A 14,659-nucleotide genomic window follows, 5' to 3' on the forward strand; every position below is an offset into this window, starting at 1 on the left:
TTTCAGCACTGCATTGTGGTGCAAGCAAAAGAAGCAAATCCTGTCTGGCTTCCTCTCCGGCCTTTATTCACCTCCCGCTTAGTAGCTGTAAATGTGTGTGAGCCTGCAGGGCCCCATGGAATTGCCTAGGAGTAGGCTGAATCGCTGCAAGGGGTGAACAGCAGTATGGGACAGGCTCGGGCAAGGCAAGGGCCGCTCGGGTTATCGCTTCTCGGCCTTTTGGCTAAGATCAAGTGTAGTATCTGTTCTTATCAGTTTAATATCTGATACGTCCCCTATCTGGGGACCATATATTAAATGGATTTTTAGAACAGGGAGATGGAAATAGAGCTTGCTCTGTCCACTCCACGCATTGACCTGGTATTGCAGTATTTCCAGGACCGGTGCACCCTTCCCTTATGTGTTGACTAAAATCAGATTCCAAAAGTGTTTTTTCTCTTTGCCATTGTTTCTGTCTTTCTGAAGGGATCTCCCCTTTTAATCCCATTATTTCAACACCTGTTGGACAATGCATTTGTACAGTCATGTGTGATAATGAGCTCATTTATTAAATGCAATTAATGAATACATTGCCACCTCTTGTTGTGTGTGTGTGTGTGTGTGTCTTCTGTGTTTCTGTGTTTCCGGCATTTCACATTGGAACAGCTCATTCACCTTCCTTGTCTTCTCTCCGCCCTCCCTCCCTCCCTCCTAGGTAAGTTAAAGAGCTGCACCTGAGCCAGCCACTGATTGATGCAGCACCACAGTCAAATAGTGGAGTGGAGTGGAGTAGGGGAACAGCAAACAGCCATTAAAGCAGCCAGCCGCCTACCCGCCACAATGGACCTACCTGTGTACACTAGGTGGATGTGATGGAATGTACTGTCGTCCCTACATTTCAAGAAGAAGTAAGAATTGCAGTTGCAACAAACCCTTGCTTGCCTACAAAGAGAGCAGCAATTTGGATTTGTTACTATGTTACCTGGAAGAATAACAAACTGTGCAAGGATGGAGGTTGTAGGAGCAAAGAGAAGTTGTCTGTAAAGTTGGTGGATGCCTATTTTCCATTTTGCAGTCCCTTGTCTCCCTCTTGTGGCCTCCTGGAGGCAAATAAATGTGCAAAAAAAAGACAGCCTGGCGGCCGGCTGTTGCAGTGTTGCCCTCTCAGGCAACACTGAGTGACTGACTGAGCCTCACAGTCTTATATAAAGTTCAGACGGAACTTTGCACGTGTCATAGTGGAGCCCTCAGGATTCCAGAGCCAGCTTTCTGACATCATAATGGGGCCTGCCTCAGAGATAAAAGCCTGGGCCCAGGCAGTGTTGTTCAGTGCTGCTCAGCAGGCAGCACAGGACTGGATTAAAGCTGATACAAGGTGTGAAGGAACAAGGGGTGGCTGTGGGCATGCACTTGCTGCCGCTGCCAGTGTTTATCTGCATGGCAGGAGGGCATTTGGGCGTTGCCAGGAAGGCGTTTTTATGTAGATTCCTCCTCTTTCAGCACTGCATTGTGGTGCAAGCAAAAGAAGCAAATCCTGTCTGGCTTCCTCTCCGGCCTTTATTCACCTCCCGCTTAGTAGCTGTAAATGTGTGTGAGCCTGCAGGGCCCCATGGAATTGCCTAGGAGTAGGCTGAATCGCTGCAAGGGGTGAACAGCAGTATGGGACAGGCTCGGGCAAGGCAAGGGCCGCTCGGGTTATCGCTTCTCGGCCTTTTGGCTAAGATCAAGTGTAGTACTTTAGGGTATTGCCTTGTTTCTTGGTCAGGAGGTGCCCTGGTACCCTTTTCCTTGGCCTGGGGGGATCGTTTCTCTTAGGAGAGACTTCACCCCTCTGCTGCTATTGGGGAGGAGGATTAGTCCAGGGCAACGGGGAGCGATCACCTGCCTGGTACTTCGGTACTGAAGGTATTCTTTGGAGATTGCTGGAATTCGTTTGGAGCAGGATGGAGGAAATTCCCGAATATATGCGTACCAGGAATGCTGTCCGGTTTTTCGTGGAGGAATCTGAGCGACAAAGGAAGGATCTGGAGTTCATCACAAAGGTTCTTTTGTTGGATTTCTTTCAGCTGGAGAGATCATGCATTTTGGCGGTGATGGACTATCCGAGGAGAGGGTGCTTTGACGTTACCTTCGCCACAGAAGAAATTTATGCTGTCTTTTTAGAACGCTTGAAGGAAGGTAAAAGGGACCCAAGACTTGTGGGTGTGAAGGTAACACCACATTTTGTGCCAAACAAAAAGTTGGTGGTTGTAAAAATGTTTTCGCCTTACGTGGATGAAGAGGACATTAAGTTATTTCTCAATAAGTTTTGTGAGGAGGTGGTGGGAAAGGGGAAAGTGTTTAACCCTTTTGGATTTTGGACTGGGAAGTGGAAATTTCTTTGTAAATTTGTGAGAATTGGTGAATCTAGAAACCTATTGTTTCCTCCAGCGCGGTTCAAGATTGGAAGTGCGTGTGGAAATTTATTTTTTCTTGGAATGGATATGTTTTGTTTGAATTGTAAAGAGTATGGTCATGAGAGAGAAGCCTGTGAGAAAGTAATGTGTACAAAATGTCTGCAAGAGGGACATAAGTATAATGAATGTCAGAAAGGGAAAGTATGTAATATGTGTGGAGAGGAGGGGCACATATTCAAATCGTGCCCAAAGAAAAGCAAACGTGAGGTACAAGAGGAAAATAAGAAGATAGTCAAAAGAAAGGAAGCGGAAGTTAGTTTGGAAGAAGGCAAGCTTCACAAATTGGAAGGAAGTGGGCAAAGTGATGAGAAAAAAAGGAAAAAAGCAGAGAGAAAGAAAAAAAGTGTCATTTCAGAAGAGGAAAGAGCAGAAAGAGACAGGTTATTGGAAGAAGTAGAGCAGTTACGTAGTAAAATTAATTTTGAAAAAATGCGGAGGAGGGTGCGGCTCTGTGTAAGAGAAAATTTACCAGGGTTTCTTGAAAGGTATGGTGTGCCAACGTGGTTAACGTGCATTGTAAACTGTGAGTGGGATGGTAATGATTTGCAGGAACATCTAGTGGATATGTTAGGAACTATTGCTGTTAAAAAAGGAATGTTTTTTTGATTTCTTAAGAAAAAAAAAGGAAAGAGGAAAACAAAAATTAATTGTACGTTTTCAGTTTTCATTGTGATGATCTAAGTCTTTTTTATTTTGAATTTTATGATTTTTAAGACGTGATCTGAATGAAAAAAAAAAAAAAAAAAAAAATCTGTTCTTATCAGTTTAATATCTGATACGTCCCCTATCTGGGGACCATATATTAAATGGATTTTTAGAACAGGGAGATGGAAATAGAGCTTGCTCTGTCCACTCCACGCATTGACCTGGTATTGCAGTATTTCCAGGACCGGTGCACCCTTCCCTTATGTGTTGACTAAAATCAGATTCCAAAAGTGTTTTTTCTCTTTGCCATTGTTTCTGTCTTTCTGAAGGGATCTCCCCTTTTAATCCCATTATTTCAACACCTGTTGGACAATGCATTTGTACAGTCATGTGTGATAATGAGCTCATTTATTAAATGCAATTAATGAATACATTGCCACCTCTTGTTGTGTGTGTGTGTGTGTGTGTGTGTGTGTCTTCTGTGTTTCTGTGTTTCCGGCATTTCACATTGGAACAGCTCATTCACCTTCCTTGTCTTCTCTCCGCCCTCCCTCCCTCCCTCCTAGGTAAGTTAAAGAGCTGCACCTGAGCCAGCCACTGATTGATGCAGCACCACAGTCAAATAGTGGAGTGGAGTGGAGTAGGGGAACAGCAAACAGCCATTAAAGCAGCCAGCCGCCTACCCGCCACAATGGACCTACCTGTGTACACTAGGTGGATGTGATGGAATGTACTGTCGTCCCTACATTTCAAGAAGAAGTAAGAATTGCAGTTGCAACAAACCCTTGCTTGCCTACAAAGAGAGCAGCAATTTGGATTTGTTACTATGTTACCTGGAAGAATAACAAACTGTGCAAGGATGGAGGTTGTAGGAGCAAAGAGAAGTTGTCTGTAAAGTTGGTGGATGCCTATTTTCCATTTTGCAGTCCCTTGTCTCCCTCTTGTGGCCTCCTGGAGGCAAATAAATGTGCAAAAAAAAGACAGCCTGGCGGCCGGCTGTTGCAGTGTTGCCCTCTCAGGCAACACTGAGTGACTGACTGAGCCTCACAGTCTTATATAAAGTTCAGACGGAACTTTGCACGTGTCATAGTGGAGCCCTCAGGATTCCAGAGCCAGCTTTCTGACATCATAATGGGGCCTGCCTCAGAGATAAAAGCCTGGGCCCAGGCAGTGTTGTTCAGTGCTGCTCAGCAGGCAGCACAGGACTGGATTAAAGCTGATACAAGGTGTGAAGGAACAAGGGGTGGCTGTGGGCATGCACTTGCTGCCGCTGCCAGTGTTTATCTGCATGGCAGGAGGGCATTTGGGCGTTGCCAGGAAGGCGTTTTTATGTAGATTCCTCCTCTTTCAGCACTGCATTGTGGTGCAAGCAAAAGAAGCAAATCCTGTCTGGCTTCCTCTCCGGCCTTTATTCACCTCCCGCTTAGTAGCTGTAAATGTGTGTGAGCCTGCAGGGCCCCATGGAATTGCCTAGGAGTAGGCTGAATCGCTGCAAGGGGTGAACAGCAGTATGGGACAGGCTCGGGCAAGGCAAGGGCCGCTCGGGTTATCGCTTCTCGGCCTTTTGGCTAAGATCAAGTGTAGTACTTTAGGGTATTGCCTTGTTTCTTGGTCAGGAGGTGCCCTGGTACCCTTTTCCTTGGCCTGGGGGGATCGTTTCTCTTAGGAGAGACTTCACCCCTCTGCTGCTATTGGGGAGGAGGATTAGTCCAGGGCAACGGGGAGCGATCACCTGCCTGGTACTCCGGTACTGAAGGTATTTCTTTGGAGATTGCTGGAATTCTTTTGGAGCAGGATGGAGGAAATTCCCGAACATATGCGAACCAGGAATGCGGTCCGGTTTTTCGTGGAGGAATCTGAGAGGCAAAGGAAGGATTTGGAGTACATCACGAAGGTCCTTTTGTTGGATTTCTTTCAGCTGGAGAGATCGTGCATTTTGGCGGTGATGGACTATCCGAGGAGAGGGTGCTTTGACGTTACCTTCGCTACAGAAGAAATTTATTCAGATTTTTTGGAACGCTTGAAGGAAGGTAAAAGGGACCCAAGACTTGTGGGTGTGAAGGTAACACCACATTTTGTGCCAAACAAGAAGTTGGTGGTCGTAAAGATGTTTTCGCCTTACGTGGAGGAAGAGGACATTAAGTCATTTCTCACTAAGTTTTGTGAGGAGGTGGTGGGAAAGGGGAAAGTGTTTAACCCCTTTGGATTTTGGACTGGGAAATGGAAATTTCTTTGTAAATTTGTGAGAATTGGTGAATCTAGAAACCTATTGTTTCCTCCAGCGCGGTTTAAGATTGGAAGTGCATGTGGAAATTTATTTTTTTTGGGAATGGATATGTTTTGTTTGAATTGTAAAGATTATGGTCATGAGAGAGAAACGTGTGAGAAAGTAATGTGTACAAAATGTCTGCAAGAGGGGCATAAGTATAATGAATGTCAGAAAGGGAAAGTATGTAATATGTGTGGAGAGGAGGGGCACATATTCAAATCATGCCCAAAGAAAAGCAAACGTGAGGTACAAGAGGAAAATAAGAAGATAGTCAAAAGAAAGGAAGCGGAAGTTAGTTTGGAAGAAGGAAAGCTTCAGAAATTGGAAGGAAGTGGGCAAAGTGATGAGAAAAAAAGGAAAAAAGCAGAGAGAAAGAAAAAAAGTGTCATTTCAGAAGAGGAAAGAGCAGAAAGAGACAGGTTACTGGAAGAAGTAGAGCAGTTACGTAGTAAAATTAATTTTGAAAAAATGCGGAGAAGGGTGCGGCTCTGTGTAAGAGAAAATTTACCAGGGTTTCTTGAACGGTATGGTGTGCCAACGTGGTTAGCGTGCATTGTAAACTGTGAATGGGATGGTTATGATTTGCAGGAACATTTAGTGGATATGTTAGGAACTATTGCTGTTAAAAAAGGAATGTTTTTTTGATTTCTTAAAAGGAAAAAAGGAAAGAGGAAAACAAAAGTTAATTATACGTTTTCAGTTTTCATTGTGATGATCTAAGTCTTTTTTATTTTGAATTTTATGATTTTTAAGACGTGATCTGAATGAAAAAAAAAAAAAAAAAAAAAAAAAAAAAAAAAAATCTGTTCTTATCAGTTTAATATCTGATACGTCCCCTATCTGGGGACCATATATTAAATGGATTTTTAGAACAGGGAGATGGAAATAGAGCTTGCTCTGTCCACTCCACGCATTGACCTGGTATTGCAGTATTTCCAGGACCGGTGCACCCTTCCCTTATGTGTTGACTAAAATCAGATTCCAAAAGTGTTTTTTCTCTTTGCCATTGTTTCTGTCTTTCTGAAGGGATCTCCCCTTTTAATCCCATTATTTCAACACCTGTTGGACAATGCATTTGTACAGTCATGTGTGATAATGAGCTCATTTATTAAATGCAATTAATGAATACATTGCCACCTCTTGTTGTGTGTGTGTGTGTGTGTGTGTGTGTGTCTTCTGTGTTTCTGTGTTTCCGGCATTTCACATTGGAACAGCTCATTCACCTTCCTTGTCTTCTCTCCGCCCTCCCTCCCTCCCTCCTAGGTAAGTTAAAGAGCTGCACCTGAGCCAGCCACTGATTGATGCAGCACCACAGTCAAATAGTGGAGTGGAGTGGAGTAGGGGAACAGCAAACAGCCATTAAAGCAGCCAGCCGCCTACCCGCCACAATGGACCTACCTGTGTACACTAGGTGGATGTGATGGAATGTACTGTCGTCCCTACATTTCAAGAAGAAGTAAGAATTGCAGTTGCAACAAACCCTTGCTTGCCTACAAAGAGAGCAGCAATTTGGATTTGTTACTATGTTACCTGGAAGAATAACAAACTGTGCAAGGATGGAGGTTGTAGGAGCAAAGAGAAGTTGTCTGTAAAGTTGGTGGATGCCTATTTTCCATTTTGCAGTCCCTTGTCTCCCTCTTGTGGCCTCCTGGAGGCAAATAAATGTGCAAAAAAAAGACAGCCTGGCGGCCGGCTGTTGCAGTGTTGCCCTCTCAGGCAACACTGAGTGACTGACTGAGCCTCACAGTCTTATATAAAGTTCAGACGGAACTTTGCACGTGTCATAGTGGAGCCCTCAGGATTCCAGAGCCAGCTTTCTGACATCATAATGGGGCCTGCCTCAGAGATAAAAGCCTGGGCCCAGGCAGTGTTGTTCAGTGCTGCTCAGCAGGCAGCACAGGACTGGATTAAAGCTGATACAAGGTGTGAAGGAACAAGGGGTGGCTGTGGGCATGCACTTGCTGCCGCTGCCAGTGTTTATCTGCATGGCAGGAGGGCATTTGGGCGTTGCCAGGAAGGCGTTTTTATGTAGATTCCTCCTCTTTCAGCACTGCATTGTGGTGCAAGCAAAAGAAGCAAATCCTGTCTGGCTTCCTCTCCGGCCTTTATTCACCTCCCGCTTAGTAGCTGTAAATGTGTGTGAGCCTGCAGGGCCCCATGGAATTGCCTAGGAGTAGGCTGAATCGCTGCAAGGGGTGAACAGCAGTATGGGACAGGCTCGGGCAAGGCAAGGGCCGCTCGGGTTATCGCTTCTCGGCCTTTTGGCTAAGATCAAGTGTAGTATCTGTTCTTATCAGTTTAATATCTGATACGTCCCCTATCTGGGGACCATATATTAAATGGATTTTTAGAACAGGGAGATGGAAATAGAGCTTGCTCTGTCCACTCCACGCATTGACCTGGTATTGCAGTATTTCCAGGACCGGTGCACCCTTCCCTTATGTGTTGACTAAAATCAGATTCCAAAAGTGTTTTTTCTCTTTGCCATTGTTTCTGTCTTTCTGAAGGGATCTCCCCTTTTAATCCCATTATTTCAACACCTGTTGGACAATGCATTTGTACAGTCATGTGTGATAATGAGCTCATTTATTAAATGCAATTAATGAATACATTGCCACCTCTTGTTGTGTGTGTGTGTGTGTGTGTGTGTGTGTCTTCTGTGTTTCTGTGTTTCCGGCATTTCACATTGGAACAGCTCATTCACCTTCCTTGTCTTCTCTCCGCCCTCCCTCCCTCCCTCCTAGGTAAGTTAAAGAGCTGCACCTGAGCCAGCCACTGATTGATGCAGCACCACAGTCAAATAGTGGAGTGGAGTGGAGTAGGGGAACAGCAAACAGCCATTAAAGCAGCCAGCCGCCTACCCGCCACAATGGACCTACCTGTGTACACTAGGTGGATGTGATGGAATGTACTGTCGTCCCTACATTTCAAGAAGAAGTAAGAATTGCAGTTGCAACAAACCCTTGCTTGCCTACAAAGAGAGCAGCAATTTGGATTTGTTACTATGTTACCTGGAAGAATAACAAACTGTGCAAGGATGGAGGTTGTAGGAGCAAAGAGAAGTTGTCTGTAAAGTTGGTGGATGCCTATTTTCCATTTTGCAGTCCCTTGTCTCCCTCTTGTGGCCTCCTGGAGGCAAATAAATGTGCAAAAAAAAGACAGCCTGGCGGCCGGCTGTTGCAGTGTTGCCCTCTCAGGCAACACTGAGTGACTGACTGAGCCTCACAGTCTTATATAAAGTTCAGACGGAACTTTGCACGTGTCATAGTGGAGCCCTCAGGATTCCAGAGCCAGCTTTCTGACATCATAATGGGGCCTGCCTCAGAGATAAAAGCCTGGGCCCAGGCAGTGTTGTTCAGTGCTGCTCAGCAGGCAGCACAGGACTGGATTAAAGCTGATACAAGGTGTGAAGGAACAAGGGGTGGCTGTGGGCATGCACTTGCTGCCGCTGCCAGTGTTTATCTGCATGGCAGGAGGGCATTTGGGCGTTGCCAGGAAGGCGTTTTTATGTAGATTCCTCCTCTTTCAGCACTGCATTGTGGTGCAAGCAAAAGAAGCAAATCCTGTCTGGCTTCCTCTCCGGCCTTTATTCACCTCCCGCTTAGTAGCTGTAAATGTGTGTGAGCCTGCAGGGCCCCATGGAATTGCCTAGGAGTAGGCTGAATCGCTGCAAGGGGTGAACAGCAGTATGGGACAGGCTCGGGCAAGGCAAGGGCCGCTCGGGTTATCGCTTCTCGGCCTTTTGGCTAAGATCAAGTGTAGTATCTGTTCTTATCAGTTTAATATCTGATACGTCCCCTATCTGGGGACCATATATTAAATGGATTTTTAGAACAGGGAGATGGAAATAGAGCTTGCTCTGTCCACTCCACGCATTGACCTGGTATTGCAGTATTTCCAGGACCGGTGCACCCTTCCCTTATGTGTTGACTAAAATCAGATTCCAAAAGTGTTTTTTCTCTTTGCCATTGTTTCTGTCTTTCTGAAGGGATCTCCCCTTTTAATCCCATTATTTCAACACCTGTTGGACAATGCATTTGTACAGTCATGTGTGATAATGAGCTCATTTATTAAATGCAATTAATGAATACATTGCCACCTCTTGTTGTGTGTGTGTGTGTGTGTGTGTGTGTGTCTTCTGTGTTTCTGTGTTTCCGGCATTTCACATTGGAACAGCTCATTCACCTTCCTTGTCTTCTCTCCGCCCTCCCTCCCTCCCTCCTAGGTAAGTTAAAGAGCTGCACCTGAGCCAGCCACTGATTGATGCAGCACCACAGTCAAATAGTGGAGTGGAGTGGAGTAGGGGAACAGCAAACAGCCATTAAAGCAGCCAGCCGCCTACCCGCCACAATGGACCTACCTGTGTACACTAGGTGGATGTGATGGAATGTACTGTCGTCCCTACATTTCAAGAAGAAGTAAGAATTGCAGTTGCAACAAACCCTTGCTTGCCTACAAAGAGAGCAGCAATTTGGATTTGTTACTATGTTACCTGGAAGAATAACAAACTGTGCAAGGATGGAGGTTGTAGGAGCAAAGAGAAGTTGTCTGTAAAGTTGGTGGATGCCTATTTTCCATTTTGCAGTCCCTTGTCTCCCTCTTGTGGCCTCCTGGAGGCAAATAAATGTGCAAAAAAAAGACAGCCTGGCGGCCGGCTGTTGCAGTGTTGCCCTCTCAGGCAACACTGAGTGACTGACTGAGCCTCACAGTCTTATATAAAGTTCAGACGGAACTTTGCACGTGTCATAGTGGAGCCCTCAGGATTCCAGAGCCAGCTTTCTGACATCATAATGGGGCCTGCCTCAGAGATAAAAGCCTGGGCCCAGGCAGTGTTGTTCAGTGCTGCTCAGCAGGCAGCACAGGACTGGATTAAAGCTGATACAAGGTGTGAAGGAACAAGGGGTGGCTGTGGGCATGCACTTGCTGCCGCTGCCAGTGTTTATCTGCATGGCAGGAGGGCATTTGGGCGTTGCCAGGAAGGCGTTTTTATGTAGATTCCTCCTCTTTCAGCACTGCATTGTGGTGCAAGCAAAAGAAGCAAATCCTGTCTGGCTTCCTCTCCGGCCTTTATTCACCTCCCGCTTAGTAGCTGTAAATGTGTGTGAGCCTGCAGGGCCCCATGGAATTGCCTAGGAGTAGGCTGAATCGCTGCAAGGGGTGAACAGCAGTATGGGACAGGCTCGGGCAAGGCAAGGGCCGCTCGGGTTATCGCTTCTCGGCCTTTTGGCTAAGATCAAGTGTAGTATCTGTTCTTATCAGTTTAATATCTGATACGTCCCCTATCTGGGGACCATATATTAAATGGATTTTTAGAACAGGGAGATGGAAATAGAGCTTGCTCTGTCCACTCCACGCATTGACCTGGTATTGCAGTATTTCCAGGACCGGTGCACCCTTCCCTTATGTGTTGACTAAAATCAGATTCCAAAAGTGTTTTTTCTCTTTGCCATTGTTTCTGTCTTTCTGAAGGGATCTCCCCTTTTAATCCCATTATTTCAACACCTGTTGGACAATGCATTTGTACAGTCATGTGTGATAATGAGCTCATTTATTAAATGCAATTAATGAATACATTGCCACCTCTTGTTGTGTGTGTGTGTGTGTGTGTGTGTGTGTCTTCTGTGTTTCTGTGTTTCCGGCATTTCACATTGGAACAGCTCATTCACCTTCCTTGTCTTCTCTCCGCCCTCCCTCCCTCCCTCCTAGGTAAGTTAAAGAGCTGCACCTGAGCCAGCCACTGATTGATGCAGCACCACAGTCAAATAGTGGAGTGGAGTGGAGTAGGGGAACAGCAAACAGCCATTAAAGCAGCCAGCCGCCTACCCGCCACAATGGACCTACCTGTGTACACTAGGTGGATGTGATGGAATGTACTGTCGTCCCTACATTTCAAGAAGAAGTAAGAATTGCAGTTGCAACAAACCCTTGCTTGCCTACAAAGAGAGCAGCAATTTGGATTTGTTACTATGTTACCTGGAAGAATAACAAACTGTGCAAGGATGGAGGTTGTAGGAGCAAAGAGAAGTTGTCTGTAAAGTTGGTGGATGCCTATTTTCCATTTTGCAGTCCCTTGTCTCCCTCTTGTGGCCTCCTGGAGGCAAATAAATGTGCAAAAAAAAGACAGCCTGGCGGCCGGCTGTTGCAGTGTTGCCCTCTCAGGCAACACTGAGTGACTGACTGAGCCTCACAGTCTTATATAAAGTTCAGACGGAACTTTGCACGTGTCATAGTGGAGCCCTCAGGATTCCAGAGCCAGCTTTCTGACATCATAATGGGGCCTGCCTCAGAGATAAAAGCCTGGGCCCAGGCAGTGTTGTTCAGTGCTGCTCAGCAGGCAGCACAGGACTGGATTAAAGCTGATACAAGGTGTGAAGGAACAAGGGGTGGCTGTGGGCATGCACTTGCTGCCGCTGCCAGTGTTTATCTGCATGGCAGGAGGGCATTTGGGCGTTGCCAGGAAGGCGTTTTTATGTAGATTCCTCCTCTTTCAGCACTGCATTGTGGTGCAAGCAAAAGAAGCAAATCCTGTCTGGCTTCCTCTCCGGCCTTTATTCACCTCCCGCTTAGTAGCTGTAAATGTGTGTGAGCCTGCAGGGCCCCATGGAATTGCCTAGGAGTAGGCTGAATCGCTGCAAGGGGTGAACAGCAGTATGGGACAGGCTCGGGCAAGGCAAGGGCCGCTCGGGTTATCGCTTCTCGGCCTTTTGGCTAAGCTCAAGTAGTTTAGTCACTAGGCAGTCCAGAACCAGGACAGTAGCCCCTTCGGCCTTGTGGCATCGGCGATTTATCGTCTTAAGCCACATGCTGCTATAGGGGGGGTGAATCCTGCTGTATGGATATTTAAGGAGGGATCGCAGGATTGACTCTATGGAGGAAATCTCTGTTCTTTATTGCCCTTAGGAACTGCGGATCATGTTGGAGGACCGAGGGGATTTGCCGGCTTCGGTGCGGCTGCGAAACACCATTCGTATTCGGATACAGGAAGGATATCGGGAGAAGATCAACGATCATTACATCTTTGAGAAGATTTTGCTGGGTCATCTTGCTTTTCAACCGGAGGAACTGCTGTGTTTCCAGGATTTTTCCAGGTCTGGTTTTTTTGATCTAACCTTCTATGCAATTGGGAACTGTCATAATTTATACCAACGTTATCAAAAATTTGAAAAACATGCGGATTTTGAAGGGATAAAATTGGAATTCCTTTATATGCATGAGGAAGTGCTTCTAACTGTGCACGTTTTTAACCCTTACATTGATGAAGATGATATTACAAGTTTTCTCTTGAGATACTGTGCAAGGGTGAGATACCTGAAGAAATTGACCAATAAGTGGGGAGTATGGAATGGCAAGAGGCAGTACGTGGTGGTCTTTAAAGAAGATCCTGGAGATCCTAGAGGTCGGAGAACTCCACCAGCTTTCTTCTCCCTGGGTAAGAGCAGAGGACGTTTGTTCTATAGAGGTCAATCTTATTACTGCAGGAATTGTATGTCATATGGACACTTACAAGAGAGTTGCCCATCTGGCCAAAAATGTTCAAATTGCAACAGTGCGGAACATACTACCAGAGGATGCCCCAAGTTAAAAAAAACCTGTGATTTATGCGGGAAGGATGACCATTTGTTTGGGGCATGTCCAGCAAGGGTGAGAAAGAAAACATATGCGGAAGCAGCAAAAAGCGGTCCCTCTGAGCCATCTATGACCGCAATACAAACCTCCATTCAACAGGACATAGAAGACATTCTAACAGAGAATAATTTTTTGGACATCCTAAGCAGCAGTAATTTACCTCCAAATTTACCGGTTGAGCAGGAGATATCAAGTGGAGAAAGTCCGGAGGTTGTTGCCTCTGGGGGGGGAAACCCCCTTGGAGGCAGCCTTGTTTCTTCTTTCCTTACAGGTGCGGTCCAGCAGGAGGAGGGTCCGGCTACGAAGAGGAAGAAGAGTCCAAACAGAGAGGCGTCACAAAGTCAGGAGTCCAGTAAAGAGGAGAATCAGCAAGGAAAAAGAGAAGCTCCAGAAGAGAAGATCATTGTGGAGGAGGAAGAGGGGGACGAGATGGATAAAACCGTGTGTCTTAAAAGGCCAGGAGGAAAGAAAGGCAAAGGGGAGGGAAGATGTAAAAAGAAAGCCTTACAGGAGTCTGATGGAGAGGGTGAACCTGTCACCCTTCGGAGGATGTGTAGTAGTGACTCAGGAACATGAGTGCACTAAAATGTTTCTCCTTAAATGTAAGGAGTATTAAAGGAAAGGTGAGAAGAGCAGCAGTTTTAAGTTATTTGGGTTCTATGCCGGCAGATATTTTGTTTTTACAGGAATGTGGCATAGGTTTTGATGTGGACATTAAGCCATTAGAAAAGGAATGGACTAAAGGGCCTTCAGTATGGTCCACTGGTCTAGATAATAGATCAGCAGGTATTTGTATTTTGTTTAACAGCCCAGATTGGGAAATTTTAAGTTTTCAGGAAATTATACCTGGACGTTTGCTTTACGTAACTGCTGTTCTGCACAAAAAAGTTTTCCGTTTCTTTAATATTTATGCACCTCCCGGGAAAAAAGGGAGGGTGGAGCTTTTGGAAGCACTTTCTCTCTTTGTTCCAGATGCGAGACCAACAATTATCTGCGGTGATTTCAACACTGTCCTGGACAAAAGAGATCGGAAGAGGAAAAGGGACCAAGAAGACACTAAAGAGGACATTGCTAGTAAAGTACTGAGAACTTTGGTATCTGATACAAATCTAACAGACGCATGGGTCTCGTGTAAGGCAGGTGATGCTGGGTACACATGGTCAAATGGACAAACCAGCTCACGTATAGATTACGTGTTTGTGTCAAAAAATTTAACAATTATTGATTGTAAGTTAGAGGATAATGTATTTTCAGACCATCATGGGTTATTAGTTGAAATAGGTTTTGAAGGAGGTTTAGAATGTGGAAGAGGGTTCTGGAAGCTAAACAGACTTCTTTTAGAAGACCAGAGAGTAGTAGAAAGTTTTTCTAATATGTTTTTTAAGTTTAAGTTTTCCAGAATCAAATATACGTCCAGTCTTTGCTGGTGGCTACGTGTTAAAAAAGACATTAAAAATTTCTTCAAAAAGTGGGGACGGAAGATCGCCGCAGAAAAAAGAGAAGAGCTACATGGTGTAGTTTTTAAACTTCGGGCCCTACAGGCTGCAAAAGAAAGGGGTTATGATGTGGAGGAAAGGATCTCCTTTCTTAAAATGGAAAGGGAGAAAAAAATTAAGGAGAATGGTAAAAAAATTATTTTTGGTACTAAAACAAAATGGGTTGAAGAAGGAGAGAAATGTTCAAG

The 14,659-nt window shown here is 45.4% G+C and overlaps 4 non-coding genes and 4 pseudogenes across 4 annotated transcripts; all 8 read left to right on the forward strand.

The window, feature by feature from the left end:
• Positions 1-203: 203 nt before the first annotated feature.
• On the forward strand, positions 204-394 carry LOC142720188 (U2 spliceosomal RNA). The gene has a single exon (XR_012872997.1). It is a non-coding gene; the product is annotated as a U2 spliceosomal RNA (small nuclear RNA).
• A 1,282-nt stretch (positions 395-1,676) lies between these two features.
• On the forward strand, positions 1,677-1,787 carry LOC142720153 (U2 spliceosomal RNA; annotated as a pseudogene).
• A 1,350-nt stretch (positions 1,788-3,137) lies between these two features.
• On the forward strand, positions 3,138-3,338 carry LOC142720129 (U2 spliceosomal RNA; annotated as a pseudogene).
• A 1,290-nt stretch (positions 3,339-4,628) lies between these two features.
• Positions 4,629-4,739, forward strand: LOC142720154 (U2 spliceosomal RNA; annotated as a pseudogene).
• Positions 4,740-6,090: 1,351 nt separating this feature from the next.
• Positions 6,091-6,304, forward strand: LOC142720135 (U2 spliceosomal RNA; annotated as a pseudogene).
• Positions 6,305-7,594: 1,290 nt separating this feature from the next.
• Positions 7,595-7,785, forward strand: LOC142720189 (U2 spliceosomal RNA). Its single transcript, XR_012872998.1, has one exon. It is a non-coding gene; the product is annotated as a U2 spliceosomal RNA (small nuclear RNA).
• Positions 7,786-9,075: 1,290 nt separating this feature from the next.
• LOC142720190 (U2 spliceosomal RNA) lies at positions 9,076-9,266 on the forward strand. Its single transcript, XR_012872999.1, has one exon. It is a non-coding gene; the product is annotated as a U2 spliceosomal RNA (small nuclear RNA).
• A 1,290-nt stretch (positions 9,267-10,556) lies between these two features.
• On the forward strand, positions 10,557-10,747 carry LOC142720191 (U2 spliceosomal RNA). The gene has a single exon (XR_012873001.1). It is a non-coding gene; the product is annotated as a U2 spliceosomal RNA (small nuclear RNA).
• Positions 10,748-14,659: the final 3,912 nt, after the last annotated feature.

Source organism: Rhinoderma darwinii, unplaced genomic scaffold, assembly GCF_050947455.1.
Source record: "Rhinoderma darwinii isolate aRhiDar2 unplaced genomic scaffold, aRhiDar2.hap1 Scaffold_491, whole genome shotgun sequence".
Lineage (NCBI taxonomy): Eukaryota > Metazoa > Chordata > Amphibia > Anura > Rhinodermatidae > Rhinoderma > Rhinoderma darwinii.